Source organism: Stegodyphus dumicola, chromosome 10 (assembly GCF_044657685.1).
Source record: "Stegodyphus dumicola isolate Sdum_Otavi_A_Nest chromosome 10, ASM4465768v1".
In the NCBI taxonomy this organism is placed as follows: Eukaryota; Metazoa; Arthropoda; class Arachnida; order Araneae; family Eresidae; genus Stegodyphus; species Stegodyphus dumicola.
This window is the reverse complement of record NC_140777.1, coordinates 139,028,677-139,048,871: the sequence shown is the minus strand read 5'-3', so window position 1 is coordinate 139,048,871 and position 20,195 is coordinate 139,028,677. Positions and strand designations below refer to the sequence as shown.

Sequence of the window (20,195 nt, the reverse complement as noted above, 5' to 3'; positions counted from 1 at the left end):
TCACGTTTAAACTTATATCTAGAACGCTCGATATATATATGTTTTAACTTAAATCTATCCCAATGAAATCGCAAAAAAAAAAAAAAAACCGACAACTTTGTTAACATTGTAGATTATAAACACGAGGAGATAGCTTGAAGTCCGAAGGAAAATGTTTTGTTGAGGATAATTAATTGATTGACAGCAAATTATGAATTGGAATATTGTAATTAAAAAGTTTTGAAAATTGAAAATTGTAAACTGGTTTCTTGGTAAAAACTGAAATTGAGCAAAATAGAGTAGCCTTTCTCACATAATAATCAGAATAATTAGATTGCTTTCATATCTATAATTAATAACTCCTCGTACTGGAAACAATAGCTGTAAATCAGCGTATATTTTAATATTAATGTAATAAACATCTAATGACAACGGCCATGGTGTGATAGAGTATTTAGGAACATATAAATAAATATTTGTGTGCAGCACTACTTATGTTCTCTGAATTAGTTATATTTCCTGATGCGAGAGCTTTTGCAGAAAATCATTTAGAATCTTGGAGTATATTTGGGTAAACGTACTATAAGATATGAACAATATAAAAATTCATCTGAGCATATTAACTCTATAGGGATTTATATTTATTTTAACTAATAATTTAAATTTTAGTTCAGACTTTCCTATAAGCCTTCATTCCCCTAATTGTCAGTGCCAGAATAGTTAAATTTGGTAGCGCGCGTGACGTAAATGCAAATTATACCTTGAGGAGAAAAGTTTAAATACCGATGTTTTAGAACGGAAGTGAGAGAGTTGGGTTCGAGCACTCTGCCGTTAGTACAATTGGTGATTGCAGATCAAGTGGCTTATATGCATTTATCTGCTGCCACTAGCTATAGAGGGGATCGAAGTTTGGTATCTCGCTAAGCCCTGTAGATTAGTTTAGCACTTGTTAAACATTTAAACTTTTGATTTTCAATTACCTGTTTTTCAGTTACTGCCCAAGTAGAGACGAAGTGTGTGAGCGTCGGGTTGACGCAGTGTAAATTTTAAAGAGTTAATAAAGGGTTTGAACCTTTCTTTTGTGTAGTTTCCTGTTACTCCTGTATCCAGCTAGATGTTAACTCGCCTGGACACTACAACCCTAAGAAATAAAATTATACTTCAAACAATATTCCGTCGTAGTCAGTCTTTAAGCTATCTTTTCCCATATTGTCTTCAGAAAACTTTTACTACTTATTGCCTATTTTATGCCAGCAATATATACTTTTCCTTATTTTAATGCAATAAAAACAGAAACAATGTGCGATGTTACGCTTTAGGGTGCACGCAAATAAAAATTAATTTAACCCCTCTAATGTGTTTGGGAAAGTAGGCTTTATTTTGTAAAACTAAATATATTTTTAACTTAATAATAATTATTAGGACAGATTGTGTAATTTGAGAAAGCAAATTCTTTTATTTGCCTTTCATAAATATTTATCTAGTGAATAGAAAAAAGGAAATGTGCAGTTATTCAGACTTTTGAATAACTCTAGGACTATATTTGAATACTGTATTTGAATACAGAATACAGTAGAGTTATTTTGAATAACTCTAGGAATGTTAAATATCTGGAGGACCCCAGTCAGTCCAGATATTTAATATTCTACTTCATTGCAATAAAATACGTTTAGAAATTTAGAGCATAAAGAATTTCGAACAAGAAAACAAAGTTTATTTCATTCGCCTATAGTGACACGTAAGTCTCTGGCTATATACGCTAACTTTATTATCATAAAAAAAAGGATTTTTGGCTTTATTTTTAAGCGAAAGCGTTTGAAAAAAATAATAATAACGCTAATATTTAAAATCAACAATGTTCCGACCGTATCGAAGCTGTTTAAAACAAAGCAAAGATTTCATTAAAAATTAGTTGCTACTGAAGCCATCAAATGTTATTAAGACATATCTTGGCTAAATGTACTGTATACACATGAAATACAGTTTGAAAGATACCGCATGATGAACAATGATTCATAGAATTTAGTTATCTGCGTTTTATTATTTTCTCAAGACAAAAACATCTGTTTTGAATATATCCCATCTTGCACAATGTCACGCATTTTGAGTTGGTTTTAAACTAAACGAATGGTATGATGGTGATCTACATCATTACCGCTATGGCTGGTTGACATTGAATATCCCTATTTATGGTAAAGCACCAAAACTATTGATGCAAGAGGCAGTGTATGCAGCACAATTCACATCCTCTCTGAACTTGCGCTGTTGAATACTTGCCTTTGTTATGACAGAGACTAAAAAAGAGCATAATATGTTTTGTTGAATAGAAATTTATAATAGGAAGAACTCCTATTTCTCATGCAAAGAGTCGTTCAGAGAAACATATAAGAAGTTTTAAACTTCGAGAAACTATCTGAAACAATCTATTATATGAAATTTATTTATTAAAAAGCGTATGCGTGTCAATAAATACCGTTTGAGTTTTCATATGAAACAATCCCTGAATTTATTTTCAAAATCTAAAGACAATTCTACGACATTACTACTTTTATTTAAAAACACTTACAAATAAACTGAGACTTTTTTCATTTTGTACGTAAAAACTAAGATGAAAATAAACACAGAAAAATAATTTTGAAACAGAAAGCATAATTATATTGTATGAAAATCTAATAACTAACTTTAAGCAGTCGAAAGAAGAAAAATGTCTTTTGAAAATATATTAGAATGCTTGGAAGAATAATTTCAATAATTTATAGAAAACCTTGCTTGTTAATGCAGTTAGTAGTCCTTTCTATCTTAAAAATTTTGAAACATTTGCTCTATTAAGAGAAGCGATGCAATACCAGTACACCGTAAACCAATAGCTGGCAACAAGCCAACAGTATTTTGACAAAAGCAAGGCATTTTCTTTCTGAGAAATCTAACCCGTAGTATATGTTCGAAAAATGTATTGCATGATTTCGATACGTCTAATATGGAAATAAACATTTACTCAGAGTAAAGCAAACAAATTAATTGTACTTTTATTAATAAGACAAAAACTGCAATTAATTTAACGAATAAGGAAACCTGACTGTTTTACTATTATTTATTCTAATATTATGTTTTATTTATTTTTATACATACTACTGAAAGTGTCTCTAAGTTCTGTAGTGTCAAAACTCCTAAAGATATTAAATCAATTAATTAGTTAACAAAATGGCTGTTGCAGAATTTGTTTGGGATATACTTACTTCAAATGAAGTTATACATAAAATCGCTGCAGTAAATTTGAAACCACACATGAATTTTCGGACCATAATTATTTTATAGAATATTTATAATTTTTGTAAAAAAATACTTTCATTGCTTTGCGACACATTCTCATTAGAACTATTATAACTCTCAAGAACGTATTCAGGCAAGAATACGTTCTTGAAAGTTATAATAGTTCTAATGAGATCTTCAAGATATTGCTTTAAATGTCAAGATACGATCATTTTCTTTACTTCCAAAAAGGAATTCAAGATTCCATTTAAGTTTAAATACTTGCTATCTAACTCTGCTAGAAATAAAATAAAAGAGAATAAAAAACCCTTAAACTTTTTTTAAAAAGGAAAACGTTCTCCTGGCTATATCCAAATTAGTGCATGCTTATATCTTAGTATTTTATATTCCAAGATCAAATCTTGTTTTCTTAAAAAAATTCCAGAACTTAATACTCTCGGATTAGATCTTTTCATGGCTTAGTTTTAAAAATCTCATGAAACTGCAGGGATGTCTCTCGTCATATCTTAACTCTTGAGCTGGAAGTGAATATTTACTTGAGCGTACAAAGTATCATATCACGGCCACGGAGGATCCAGAATCAGATTTCAGATTACCAACATATCCATGAAAATAGACTTCCGTATATGGCGCTGTCTGGCGCCAAATATCTACAATCTCAAACAGTGATCTTATGAACATAACATAACAGAAATGCAGCAATAAACATAACATAATATATGCAGCAATTAATTACCGAACTCAGATAATGCTACTGGACGGAATAAGATAGTTGAGCAATAAACACCAGCATTTTAGTAACGTGAAAAGATCCGGTATGTATCGCCTTTTGGCTGTTACAAAATACTGCTGTCTCTTAAGGATTTATATCCTTAAGGAGGATGGTACTCGCACTTTCACTTCCTCGAAGTCCTTGAACATCGAAGTTACCATTGGCATCGAACCGTAAGTTCTCCAGCATAGAAACCGATCATCCTACCGCATAGCAAAGAGCATTCTCATCTGAAATTGATATCTGGATTTGTTTTGCAATGCTCTCGCTGACTGACTGACAGCTGAGCTGCTGTATTGACTCTTGCAGCATTTTTAATGCTAGACTGGAGGGTGTGTAATATGACGTTGCGGATGATCTCGGCTTGATGTTTTTCATTTTTTCTCCAGGTATGCAGAGGATGGTGCCCTTTCACATCTGTGGACTCCCCACTTTGTGCGGTAATTTAAGTTACGCCAGCTTTTAATGAGAATTATAATGCCACCATCGCTGCCTCAGCATAGTTTAAACTAGTAAGTAGGCTTGGGTATTGACTAAAGTCTGCAACATTAAAAATGATCATCATAGTATAAGGCAAAATGATTTGAACCGATGTTTTGATCTGTTTTCCAATGCGCTCGCTGCTCCACATTTCGTTGTTATAGAAACCCGATATTTGAACAAACATTACACGAAATTATTCTTTTTATCAACTTTTTTTTTGTTGTTCTTTACCTCACGGGAAATGTTTCTAAAGTATTTCTAAAAATCAATCAGTAAGCACAATGTTGCATGTGAGAGATTATGCACGATCTCTAAAACAAATGATTCAGCGTTGTGCATCTTTGGTCGAATAACGGTTGAAAATGATGAAGAAATCAAATGCCTGCTCTGATAGGATTAATTCTACTTTTCTTCAAATTTTAAAGTCATTATATATTTAATCCAAGGCTAGTAGCTAAGACCGCTTTAGTTAAAATAAAGAGATTGGTTATGGTTTATTCTGTTTTTCATACTGGAATCATGTTATACATAATTATGACTTCAGGTATTAAATTACAATTGTTCAAGGCATGTTTAAATTTATGTAAGTACATTTCTGTAGAATTTATATGATTTCAATCAAAGTAAAATATGATTCTTTTTCTTCCATAATGTAACATATTGTCGAAACTCTCCGGTATTATTGGGACAAAATATCGAGTAAAACAGCAGAATTCTAAATATTCGATAATTTGAGGTTTATACAGAATTTATAATATTCGAAATATTCAGGTAATTGACCTGCCATTTATCTGCATGCCAAATACATATTAACAATGCTAAAGAAAATGTTTTATTTTTATAGTTTCCTTGTTTCATATAAAGATGGCCCGTGAATTGTAAAACAAAATATTTCCTTCATTCTGTAAAACATACATTGCATATTTGTGTAAATATTGGATATTTCTGTAATACATTTTTATTTCTGTTAAACTATTTATTTACCAAAATTAAGCAGTGGGGATTTTTTTTACTTTAATATTAAAAAGCAAGCTATTCCTATTTAAATATTCGGATTAAATAGTACAATGAAATCAATTTTTATTTCCATAGACCCTAAAATTAAATACGTAATTAATAGCATGTTACCCACCTAACTGTCTTCCGTTTCTTTACACACTTTGAACATAAATCATCCTACCCGTGACCGTTTGGTGATACAACAACGATCCAAACGGTTAATCGGGTTCTAACCGTACATTTTGTTTTATTATCCTTCAGTGGTGATTATAGCAGTATGGGTCATTACAGTAATATTTCAGCGGTCATTACAGCGTTCCCTGAGCTATATCAGTGTTATTGGCAGAGGGAATTATCATGTGAATTGCCAATGAATTATCATTATCCTGAATGTATCCTGAAAGGAAGAAACAGCACAGTATTGCATCAGAATACCTGAGGGGGCATATTACAAAAGGACCGAATTCAGCTATTATAAAGTACCCAACCATTCCAAAGTGTTCATGTATATATTCACCTCATTATTATATACATTTAGAATATGAAGCAAATTTATGGATTAGATTTGTTTGGCTAAATCTACTTAGATCAAAGCAGTGATATCATTATTGGCTTACAATTTGTATTCTATTGTACTCATTGTACAGGTATTTTACTGTATGTGACATAAACATTAGGTTTTACATCACTATAAACACGTGTTTTCTGTTTCCTATTTTGTGACATGTAGTTTAATCAATTTAGTTTCTTCTACCTACTAATGAAAATTTTCCTTTTTTGAAATTCCAAATTTTGAATGATAACATTGTAAAGTCTTTCGGTATCTCACTGGACTACTAGTTTAAGTAAGCTGTCAATTACATATTCTTAATAGTTTTTTTAATTTAGAGTTATGTGACCAAAAGTGTTATTTATCTGTATTTTTATATAACTTGTTATTTATTACATACAAAATCAATAAAATAAAAAAATTAAGTTAAAAATGCATTCTCACGTAACTTGCGAGTTATTGACGGAATGGGAATTACAATAATTTATGAAAAACAACTGTTTCAGGTCACAAATCAGCATATTACAGAGCTCTAACAAAATAACTTGATTTGGATAACCCAAGGCATGTATAGATATTCTGCTAATTATTATCAAATAACTATTAATTTCGGAAAATTATCACTTATCAACAATAGAATGTCACATAATTTAAAAATGAAAACAAAATTTTGGATATAAAGCAAGATAATTTAGTTTCGGCGCAAGTGAACTACATATTTCAGCGCAACTATTGCAATTAGAATTTAAACTGCCTATTTTTATTCGTTTTTAATACCATTTTCGTGTCAGATGAGTTGCACCTTCATCCGTTGTAAAATCATTCATACGTACAAAATCATACGTAAAAGAGAAGACCTAAGATCGGAAGTAGTGTTCACTTATATACGGTACCTAATAAGTGCTGGACTATTGCCTCCTATGAAGGGACAGTTTACATTCAATCTCTCTCCGGGATTCGAACCCGGGTCTTTCAGTACGGCAGAGAAATTCACTAATCATTTTCGAGTCTGAGCGACAAAAACCAAAAGTAACACGTTAAGAAATCATATTGAAAATTTTAGGTAATTCACCAAATAAAGAAAGTCTCTAGAGTTACTGTATAGGGATTCTTTTAGTTAAAATTAACATATTATTCAAATTTTTGTTATCTTTCCTGACCTCCTCAACTTTCCGTCGAATTTCCTTGCCAGGATGTAAATTTAAAATTAAGTGAAGTGACTATTTAAACGGGTGAATCTTGGAGTTTATTCAGAGCGTGTTTTCGCTAGCCAGCGCACGTTTCGTTGCTGATCTCGCTGTTACGTTTATACGCTCCTTGGCCATTTCGAATAATTGTCACGCCTGTTAGTTTTGTTGATTCAAACTAAGCTAGCTGTAGCTTGACGTGCTAATTCAGCACTATTCTATTTAGACTTTCGTAATTCACGAAATATGTGCCTTTCTGTTATTAGTCGGAAATAATGAAGGGTTATTTTCACTCTTCTTCTGTGCTGGTATTTACTTCACGCCTGTGCGAGAATTCGCCAGGTTCATTTGTAGGATTTAGTTTGTTTATGTACAAAAGAAGAGAAAGATCCTTAATGGAACATTTATGGGTTACTTAAATTAAGAATCATGCAAAACAGAACTAAAAATCCAAATGTTATGGGAACAAATGAAGATGAGGTTGTAGAGACATTAGGTATTTCTTTGGAAGCAGGAAAATTGAAAAATTAGCATCTCGCCGGGAATCGAAACACGGACCTCTGAAATACCGGATCAGCCACTAACTACACCACGAAGGCACGCTAGGAAGGCGGGAGAAATACCTTATAAGCTTTTGAACGTAAATGCTATCAGTCTTTATTTAAAGGATAATTAAATGATTATACTCAATATTTTACTGTTACTTATTAAGGTTTGGTTTGTGTAATTATAGCAAAGCCTCGAGGGCTATCTGCCTAAGGGGAGGGATGCCTTCGTGGAGGACATTCTAAGGCACACTGGCTCGTATACACGTTACACATGGAGAAAACCACGAAAACGCTCATGCAGCCAGCCCGTTCGCGAGATTCGAACCTCGTTACTTATTATGTAGCTTGGCATCAATCACACTGCGTTAAGTTAATAAATCCAAAGGCAAGCTATCATAGGAACACAACTGCTCGAAGGTACTTCAGACAGGTAGCAACCTTCGCTGCTACCTCCTTTATCGCCATTTTCAACTTATTAAAATTGCATATGGCTGAACGAAAGTTGTGCTAAGAAGGAGAATTAAACGATAGGCGAGATTAAAAAGAGAAACTTAAGTTAGTTTAAAACTTTACAACATCAGATTATAATGCTTTTATTCTGTGTTTAAGGGTCATTTTCTCTCAAATCTAATGTTATGAAAAGGAACTAACATTCGTGACAATCAATAATGTATTTTATCTTATCCAGGGCGTTGTCAGAGGGGATAAATACTACAGAAAATTCTTTGTACGCCCATCACCTATGTAAACACATCGTATTTTTCCTGAAAAGTCTTCATAACTGCTTACGAAAATATTTTGACTACGCCCTGCTCTCCAGTGGGAGTTTGATGCAAAACTGAAAGCAGGGAGTAAAGCAATTTCACGTTTTATTTCCCTATGCCTTTAAAGTTTATATCTAAATAAATGAAAAATTAACAAATAATAATGGAAAACTAGTGATATTATTTCATTAATACAAAGATTTATTAAAAATACTTTTGTAAAAAGAAAAGCGTCTCATTACAAATATTTTCCCACTCTTAGTTTTGAAAAAGATTTATTTATTTGTCTATGTAACCATTCTTTTCCTGGATAGCGTATTTTTCGGTGTATAGAGTTCACCGGTGTATACCGCGCATCTATAATTTCAAGCTATATTTTTTAATTTTTTGGTATACTCGCTGTTTAACGCCCATCCAGTTTTTCATGAAGAAACATAAAAGATAAATGTGAAATGCTCTTATCTTTTGACATCACTTATTCGAAGATTTATCTTAGCTTTTCTAACAATCGTATACCGAATTGACAACCGATAAGGGGAACAGTTGTATGGGAGTTAAATGCTTGAGGGAGTAAATATTCCTGCCTGTGCATTCCTGCTCATTTATTTGAGTAGGAATGCACTCCCAACTTGAAGGAATTCTCGGAATTAGGAGTTATATGTTTTCTTTTTCTGCAGTAATTTAAAGCCGTGATTTTTAAGTGTAAATCGAAAGCTTTAGAGAAAATCGCACTTGCTTTAGTTGAAATACAATTGATCTAGTGTTCTTTTCAGTAGTAAATGTAGCTCCCGCGGAAAGGAAAATACACAGTGCTGTTTTCAAATGCAAAGTCATTCATTTAGCGAAAGAAAATGGATATTGTGTTGCAGCAAGGATGTTTGGTGTTGGTGAAAGATGATAATGGTTATCTATTTATGAATCAAAGTTACAATGACGGTGAAGATGAAACAGGATTCGATGATACTCTTGCGAGAAAGGAAATTTCTCACACTACCAGTTCATCATCATAGTAACATTAATCGTAATCGTAGAACTGCACGTGCATGTATAAACACCAGTCAAACGGGTTTTTTCCCTCTCTCGCTCTTGGCTGACCTCCGCTCGCACGAATACGCGGGGCTGCGTGCTTGCATATCTCGCTCATTGAGTGTCGTCGTTCTTTTGGATGTAAAAGAAGCAGCAGCCAAAAAATTGCAAAAATTAGATGAAAATGTTTGGGTTGAAAATAAATCTGTCTTGATGCCGTGCTAAAATTTAAAACATTTTCAAGTAAATTATTAATGTGTGTTCGCATCAAGAAAGTGCATTGTCGTCGGTGTGTCTCCATCTGGTGATTTCCGTGTGCTGAACAGAAGAATGTATCAAAAAAAAAAAAAAAATTCTTGCACGGGTGTGAAGTAATGTTGGTATCGTACGTAATTAACGTGAAAAGATTTCCAATGCATAAAATGAACAATGCGAACAGATTGTGACTTTATGTTCTATCTTCAATTAGACGGCGCCATTTTTCCGTTTTTCTTATTTCGTTTCTTGTGATATTATTTTTTTGTATGCTGTGTTGATATATTTAATCCAGAAAATGTTTTGATGAAATAAATAAGAGGTTGATGAAAGGAGTTGTGGTGTCTGAGGTATTTATGAAAGGATATTGGATAAGTGAAGCATTTTATTATTCTCGAGATTAAGTTTTCGAAACGCAATGTACTAACAGGCCAGCAAATATTGGGCACGTGTAAATTGATTGAATACTTGCAGGTGTCTAATTAGACAGATTGTCACATTACAACACCACCTAGTGGGGTACAACACCACAACGCTTGAAGATACAACGGAAATGACGAACTTCCCATGTTATCCTTTAATGAAAATATTTTATCTCATATGTCATTTCTTTTGAAGAAGCAGCACTTTGGTATATGTAAAAGTCTATCTTTTTCTTATTTTTAATCTGCTATTTATATATGAGGCGTATAATGCGCCCTCGTTAATTTAAGTCCTATTTTTTTTATTAAAAATCGCGCGTTATACGACAGAATATACGGTAAATCGAAATAACATCGCAATACTAATTTTTACCATTTGTCTTTTCAATTTATGCATGATACTGACTTCTAAACTGAGCTTTATATCGAAACAAGCATTCCATGGCACCAAAATAATTTTAAATAAAGAAGATGTTTTTCCACTCGAATATTCCAAACAGATACGTAGAATTATATGAGAAAAATGCTCATATTATTCACCTTTATTTTCACATCAAAAATAGTTTCAATTAAAAGACAAGACTAAAACAATTCATTTTGTTAAAACATGGTTTCACAGTTTTCTTGCCTAAAATTAAATATGATTTTGATCACATATGGTCCTTACTAGAGCTTATTTTGACGTAACCTTGCTTCATTTAAGTTTTTGAGTTAAAATAAATTTCAGTTACAGAGTGGCTATATTTTGGTACATCTTGTTATATATAGGATGATGTATATATATATATATATATATATATATATATATATATATATATATATATATATATATATATAGGGCATGTATATAAGCAGGGTGTAAAATGCAGTGTGGTTTGTCTGAAAACTAATAACAAGAAGGTAAGATCTTTGGCACAAAATACTTACTCGAAATATTCATCAACAAAAGGCCCATTACCGTACTGATGATGACATCAGAGTAAGAATAGCTCTAAAGACCCTGTCTTCTGTTGGTGATAACTTCAATAATTACTTCTGCAGTACACAAATCGTCTACAACAAAATTAGAACTCTCTCCAAAATAAAAATAATTCCACATTTTCGTGAAAAATCATACTCTGATATGCATACTTGTTTAGTTTCTTATAAATTTTTTGTATATTTCTGAAACATACAGTAGAAGCATTAGGATTTTGAAGTAGTTTTTTAGACCTAGCAGCAAAACCCTTGCCAGCAATCGAGCCTTGGACCTCTCGAATAGGCGCTGAGTGTGCTTCCGTTATAATACGAAGGCATACAGAAAAGGGGGAGAAAATACCTTACATACTCCCCCTTTTAAAGGGCGAATGGGGATTAGGGGACCCAGTCGCCAAATCCTGATGGTGAAGAATCATCATCCACGACCCTTTTTAGTTCGGTCGCCACTTGTACAGTCATTTTTTTGTACCTTTTAGTTCGAGTGCCATTTCAGAGTCATTTAGAATTTTTTTCGATGTCAGGAGAAGTGAAAAATGAGCAATGCCCTAGCTGGAACTCGAACCTGGATCTGTAGAATACGCGACGAGTGTGCTAAAGTTACATCACGAAGGCGCAGAAAGGAGGGAGAAAATATCTTATTCTTTACGAATGCAAAACTGTTTTGAAGCGTGTTAAATGTTGTTATTAACATGTACGCTAAGATTTTATTATAACTAGGATTATAAATATATTATCTTTCACGATAATAAAAAGGTATTCTCATAATTATTTTAAATTTATTGCATTTTTTTCCTTTATGTGAAATTATCATGAACTAATGGCATCTATGATCTTGTTTTACTTAAAAATCAAAATACTCTTAAACTTAAGCCAAGTTTTAGTAACCGCGAACCATTATCTTTCTAGGGTAAAATACCACAGATTTTGGCACAGTTTTTAATAATCTATACTACACTTAAAAATTATTCTAGATTTAGTGATTTGTTATTAAAAACCTCGTAAATTGCAGTTTGAGATCTGATATATAATTATTTCACTTTAAAAATTTGAAACAAAATTCAAGACGAAGCCTTACTATTATTATAAATTTTTCATAATTTATTTAAATTGACAGATAGACAACCTCAAACAACCTGTAAAAATCAAAATGGCAGTATTCCTCTTTTATTGTTAAGAACACGTGGTCAAAAGGGCACTAAGTCGCAAGGCTATCATTATATACATATAGGTATAGAGACAGATATAAATATAGATAGAAAAATATATCTATATATATTTGTCTTTTAATTCGAAGTATTTTTGGCTGTATCAAATTTTCTTCAGGTATAGAGAGAGATTCACATTTAAGATAAAAAGCTCAAATCCAATTTTGAATTTCGTAAAAGTTTTCAGAAGGCATTGTATTTTTATTGCACATAAAATATGTCTTCAATACAAAATTCTAAAGTATAAGATTCATATTTAACGTAAATTTCTCAAATATAATTTGAGTTTCAGAAAAAATAAAACTTCACATTCGTTCATGATATTTTACTCAAAACGTTTCTACTTTTTATAACGGCAAAGTTTGTAACAATTTGTCAGTTTGTAATAAATATTGCGCTATATTAATGTTATCGTTATTACAGGATATTTTCTTTAGTGCATTTTAAAATTATGTTTAATAAATAGAAAATTAATGATCTTGAAAGAGTTTGTAATTGCCGTACCAGTTTTGTAGCATACTGCAACAATATAATGGCTCAAGTTTAGTTATTTAATTAGGGAGCACTCTATTATTTATTATTTTATTACTCTATTATGAGGACATAGTGTAACGGAACATTTAAAATCTTAGAAGCAACTATGAATTAAATCAAGCATTTGACTGAAACTGAGAATAATATTTCTTTCAACAAGTTCTTTTTAAAGTTCTTTAATTTTTTTTTCGTTCAGTCATTAATATTTTCTAATTGTATCGCGCATTCTTAGATTTTATAATTATTCAGATATGGATTAATTGAATATTTCTTTGTCCTATGTACACTTAAAAAATACATTATTACTCCCAATCTAATTTTCGATACTTACAAGAAATATAGTTACTTGCGTATTATTTTGGAAGATTATTAAATGTATTAAATGACTTAAACGACCTTAAATGAAATTTGTTTAAAATCGTCTGGTAATATTTTGTGGTATATTTAAACATCTGGTATATTTAAAGCAATTTTTTTTTTGGAAAACTACATAATTAGAATTCTCAAAATATTAAAATTAAGAAACAGTTCAAATTTTATTTTCTTAGAGAATACATAAAGCCTTCTTAGAAGCATAAGACCTATATTGCGCGTGCACTTCTTAGAAACGAACAAAATGAACAGGGAAAATGTACAAGTCTCGCATTCATGTAGTTTTTAGTTTACGTGTTACATAAATTCAAACTTTGCAGCAGCTTCTGCTGTTTCGATAAACAAGAGTCATATTATTCTGTCATATTATGGTTCCTCCTTTACTATATTTCTGGAATTTATCTGCATTTGTAACAGCGCAGACATAAAAAATAACAGTATTTCTTAAGAATAAAAATTGCATGCTTATTTTCAAAGCTTTAAGATTCAAAGTTCAGGAACAGGTTTACTAGCTTAGCAAATAACTTGCACATCAAAACAAAGTTAAAATATTTTTACGAACTGTGCAAAAGAACCTAAAAAATTATTTTATTCTTTTTTATTTTATTTTTCATCTAATTTTATAACTTGTACAATGAACCCAATTCTTTTCAAATGTTGCATCGAATTAAAAATTTATAGATTTATGATAATGTTAGACAAAGATTCTAACAAGATACATAGGCAAGGCTTGCAAGACTTTTATAAATTTACTCTGGGTTATCTGAAAATTTACGTAATGTTTCATTATTCTGCTTTCAACTATCTGTGCGAGGTGAAGGGATACAAAATTGAAAAAAGTCGATATTATTAAAAAACACTATTATATTTTTTCAGGAAATGATTTTAATTAAAGTGAGTTAATTCATTTGGAGGGCCCACCAGCGGCCTAGCCGTAACGACGCTGAACACTGGTAGTTCGGTCCGAGGTTCGAATCGCACGAACGGGCTAGCTGCATGGGTGTTTTCGTGGTTTTCCCCATGTGTAACGTGTATACGAGCCGGTTTCCCTTAGAAAGTCTCCCACGAAGGCATCCCTCCCTACCATCATCTTAAGGCAGATAGCCCTCGGGTGCTTTGCCGTAATCTAATAAACCAAACCATTTCATTTGGAGAAAAAAGAAAATGATTCTCAAGAAGCATGTTCTTCCCTAAAACAATCTGAATTTGAAACTGTTTGTTATACTGTAGAAAAACACAGAGCAATTTCGAGTGAAACCAGCTCAACAGAAAAGGCTTAATTACTAATATTCAGATAATAGAAAAAAGCGTGAATGAGTGGATTATTAAATACATGCAATAAAACAGCAGTGCCGAAGTAAATAATTATAGAGTTTGGATCAAAAAATGTAGCTAAGTATTCTGAGCATCAAGAATATATCCACAGGGTAGTCAGAATCTAGTTACTTGTTTGAAGTTGTTAACTATATTGTATAATTATTTACTCCACATTTTAGAGAGAAACGGTGAATATCGAAATATTATTTTTAATTTTTACTTTCAAATAAAAGTCATGTGCCCAAGTTTACTATAACTAAAAAGCCGCAAAATACATTTGATGGATGAGCAGGGATAATCATTACAGTGTGAGGATAACTAAGATGGGATATTAAGCAACACTTTTGACTTCACCTAAGTGGAAATAGCGAAAACGATTGCTTACAAGGGTTTGGTTTATGTGATTACGGAAAAGCATTGAGGGCTATCTGCTTAAGGGGAGGGATGCCTTCGTGGACGGCTTTCTAAGGGAAATTGGCTCGTATACACGTTACACATGAGGAAAACCATGAAAACACCCATGCAGTCAGCTCGTTTGCGGGATTTGAACTTCGGACCGAACTACCAGTGTTCAGCAACTTTACCGTTCAGCCACTGGTGGTCGCTTGGAAGAAACCTTACAGTAAAGAAAACTTCCTGAAAGAATTCGCGCTAGTACCTATATAGCAATTTCGGTATCAATTATGGGAGTGTTTAAAAAGGGCAATCAGATTTTTGTTGTTGTGACTTACCTCACTTGTCTGACAGTAGCATCAGACCCATCCCATAAAATTCATCGTGGCAAGTAAATCAAGCCTTTGGCAAGAGTCTTTGAGCACCTTAAATGTGACAGTACGATTTTGCTCAAGGCCGAGGGCCTCCGACACTTCTTCCCCTACCACCAACCTCTCGAGAGGACTTTCGACTCGCCATATATTTAGAGTGCCGCCATCCGCAAAGACATCATACATTTACAAACATTCATCCCTTCTTCGGGATTTGATCTCGGGCCCTTCGCTACTGCAATAAGCTCCCCTAACCACTATAACACCGGCGGCAATAAGATTAGGCAATAAAATGCATCTGGTAAATGTTGCTGTGAATTCTATGCAAGTTCAGTAACTGATTTGAGATAGCACACATTTTCTTTAATCGTAGTACTATCACCACATGACGCGGTCAAGTACGAAACCAAGTTTAGGACGCATTCCGAAATAGAGACATAGTATAAAAATCAGTAACTACACCAAGAATTACAGTTTTGATTTCAGATAGACTGAAATTTTGGAATTTTAAAACAGACTATTTAAAAAATTTTAAAGCATTGGTAAGAATTTAATTCTCAATAAACAATTAATTTAAAATATTTTAATGTCATTTGAATTAGAATGTTAGATGATAAGATTTAGTACATTTAATTGAAAGTTAATTTTTATTCCTGGCGTAGAGAAACTGTAAGACAATGAGCATATTAATAAAAAATATATGTAGATAAATGAAGTCAAAAGAATATAATCGAATACGTTTTTAATAGTTAAAGTATTAAACTCTAAAGCGCAGTTTACGAGTAATCTCGGTTGCTGAAGAGATCCTAAAAGATGTGTCTTTCATTAGATAAGGGTTTTCATTTCATCACAATTTTTATCAGACTGAAATAAAATTGGCTACTTTCAGTTGTTGCAACTTTTACACAAACAATAGATGCGATTATAAAAATAATGTATAAAAATTGTGTGCATCCATGTAATTTTCATGCTTTATCAGTCTAAAGCTTCAGCGTAGTTTCAAATTCGAATACATTCCATCTCCAGTGAGGTATGGAAAAAGATTTGTCAGCTCTCCGTAATTCTATCCTTATTAGTTCTACTCAGCATGAAACGCTGATTCGACTCTACAGTTGTTCTAAACATAATTAGTTTTTCATTTTTATTTTCATTTTTTCATTCTTTATTTTTCAAACACTTGTCAACGATTCAACTGTATTATCGATGCACGGAGTTCATCTGTTCTGAGGCACAGTTAAAAGAAATCTGTTATTGCTGCTTTGATCACTGTGTAGAATGTTATGTTAATTAAGTAGTGATTATGGTTTTATTTACTTTAACTTTTTCTCTGCGTAGTCTTCACCAGAATGCAAATCAGCTGTTGTGTATTTAAGAGAAGGGTTTGAATGTTTTACAGTTAGAACTTCTTATTGTAACGTATTATCTTCACTTGTCCCGGGCTGTACAGCTGACGTCAGTCATTATTTTTCTGCGAGCAGATTTTGATCAAATTATTGCATCTGGCAAGACAAAGCTGTACGAATGAAGTACTTACGTTTAGAACAGTTTCATGTCTAATAACGAAAACAATATATCATGAATATGATGTTTTTCAGTGTAAAGACTATACAAACAATGTCAAACTCGCTATTTTTAAAGCACGTAAATCTATTCAGTTTACGTAGAGTTTGATTTAATTTTCGAGTCTGGCAACAGAAATTTGTAAAGAACAAAATGTTTATGTTTAAAATAACCGCATATATATTAACGAAAATAAAATGTATATATAAATGCAGTACCATTTCTGCCAAAGGTCTTCCTTCTTAGCATTTTGATAGTTGTCATTTAAAATACGCGACGTTAATTCAGCCAACTTACGTAGTTTTTTTGCACGTTATGTACACTGAAATTAACTACCTCTTGTGTTAAATTAATCTTTCCCAAGTAGTCGAGGTTCGTCTGTAGCACAAGTAATATCTGCTGTTTATTTAATAGTTAAATAAAAGGTTTATTTTAACCTCCATACGACTTGGCTATTTGCTTTAAACTAAAGCGATAGTTCGCTTTTTAATATAGTAAGGTCTCTAGGACATTAGGATAAGTTTGCAGCAGACCCTACAGAAGAGCAGCAGGACACAGCAGAACCCTACGACTGTAGCAAAATTCTTCGTTTCATCTCGCTGGATGCATTAATGTATACTCTGTATTTAGGTTTCTTTGTATACATACATAATTAGCGTGATCATTTTATATCTGGCAGGAATAGTATAGTCGATCTAATTGGAAACACATACTAAATTTACCATTCGCGCTTGAAACACGTACTTACTTTGTAAATGGTGTTGAAAGCACATGCTCAAGCCGCCAACTTTTATCGCTCTTGTTAGAAACATTTAGTCAACGCACCGATCTATTATTTTACTGTCCCTTAGGATTAACTGTTAAACCATATTCTAATAAATGGATAACAACATGAACAACACGATACAGTTCCTTTGGATTTGTTTTCCATTATTCGTTGATTATAGCGACATTATGATTTCACTCCGTGTCACACATTACGAAATCATACTCTCTATGTAACAGTTATTTTTTGGAAAATCTGGAAAAGGTATTACTATCTTTTTAGGGAAAATGTTCCATCTCCCCCCCCCAAAGTAGAAGGCGAGAGCTCTGCAATCATCATATTATCAAAAATTCTGTGCATAAAATGTCTGGCATTTCTTTAAAGAATGGAAAAAACCATTTTTGCTCATAAATTAGGAATTTCTTTTCCATACTTACTACAAATAGCCGTGAACCACTGTAATGCTGTTTAAATATGTAATTTACTCTGTGTTCTGTGTGTAATTTGCTGTAGTCTCAGCAAATCACAACAACAGCAAAAAATCGGCAGGCACGTTATACATTTTCAATTTCCATTTGTCTCCTTAATGCTTTAGCTGATATGTTAATTGTTGTGAAGCCGATAAACAGTCTAAGCTTAATTTTATATTATCTTTTTAAGATAATATGAAATTAAGGTGCTTGATATCAGCTTTCATTATTATAGCTTAAGGTTTCCATTTTTGATATTTTGCTCTGAAAGATGGAACTGTTACCTCAGAGGAAAAAGTCGTGTTATGTCTATAATAATTATCATTTCATTAAAATTCGTTACTTATCTTGTTTCTCTTCAATCTGTAGTATCGCGTTTGCAACTACAATAGGCCTGATAAAGATTACTTGAATGCTAGCCTTCAAAACGAATTTCATTATTATTTAAGACAAACATCTTCTATAGTTTGCAAATGAAAGTTGATCGCATCATTGGTTTTAAATTGATTTACATCTAAAATGACATGCGTGAAGAAATATATTGTTAAATCCTTGTATAAAGGCTTTATAGTGCATGAAAAATTCGGTTAACTATTCCATGTTAATTGACTTAATTGAAGTTTTAAGATGTCTGGATGTAAACTATTCCAGGATGATTATGCTCTGCCTTTGTCAGATGTTCATGAAAGATAACACTATAATAATGCACGTAGTTTACAGTTTGAATAAACATCAACAGCTGTTAATGTAACTAAGGTGTATTGTGTATGAGAATTTCTCCTTCCCTATTTTCTCAGGCAGGTCATTAGAAAAATGACTTTTTAAGACTAGAGATATATGCAGGGCAAACTTAATATCCCTTATGAATATGGAACAACATCATTCACTGAGAAGTTGGATAATGATACTGATTAACATTAATGTATTTTATATGCTTTCATTTTAATATTTGATAACATTTGAGACTAAGAGGACGTCATTAAGAACAGATATAATGGAATTATATGAAGATTATTTAATACTCATAATCATCGAATGAAAGATGCATAAACAGTGTTTTGCAAGTAATGTAAAGCGGCCATAATATTTTGAGACATAAAATTTTCCTAGTTATATACGCCTTTTTTAAGCATGAAAGTAAATGGAAAAAAAAACACTAAATGTATAGTAAATAATATATAACATTTGAGGTGAATATAAATAGAAAGAGCTGTTTGAATTAGAGCGGAGAAATTTTAAGGCATTAAATTATTTGGTTATATGGGTTGTGTAAAAATCGAAGCAAAAGTGTTGAACGCAGCTAAATAGCTGTTTTATACATAGCTAAAGAAAATTTATTACTTGTTCTTTTAATCTAAAGAAATATTAAATATCATTCATAAGATATATTATTAAATTGATAAAAATTTCTTTTTCTGCTATTCAACTCCTTATTGTTTTAACTGTCACTGCTTTTATCAGTATAAAAACATATTATCTTCATTGTTAAATCTTTCATTGCTGTAATCGTTCAAAAGCGATACCCAATTCTACACAAATTGAAACATTGTTCTAATTTAGATTTTCTATATTTTATGCTGATGTTTAGCACATATATAAAATTAGCAATAATTATTTGAAGGAACTTCAGCTTCTGAAATTTCTAATCTACTTTACTGAAAATCAGGTACATAAAATGAAAAATTACAATGGGTAAACAGAATGTATTTCAAAGCACAATGATTCCAAGTACCAATAGCAGTATATAAAACAGACTAAAACTTTTTAGTGTTTTGACTAATAAAACAAATGGGTAACATTTATTTGTTGAGGCTAGAATATTTTTACTTGGTACCTGTTATCGTAGTTTTTCCTAGTATAATACTTCTATTTTCATCTGATAAGTACTGTAGAAAATTGATATTCAAATATTACCTTCCCAGAAGAGTAATATGTGTTTCAAATTAACATTACTTTCCTTTAATGCTTTATTCT

General features: G+C 31.9%; 1 protein-coding gene across 2 annotated transcripts in view; it reads right to left on the bottom strand.

Moving 5' to 3' along the window:
• LOC118189579 (uncharacterized) overlaps positions 1 to 20,195 on the bottom strand; it is a 1,110,938-nt gene that overhangs the window by 454,963 nt on the left and 635,780 nt on the right. The window lies entirely within an intron of this gene.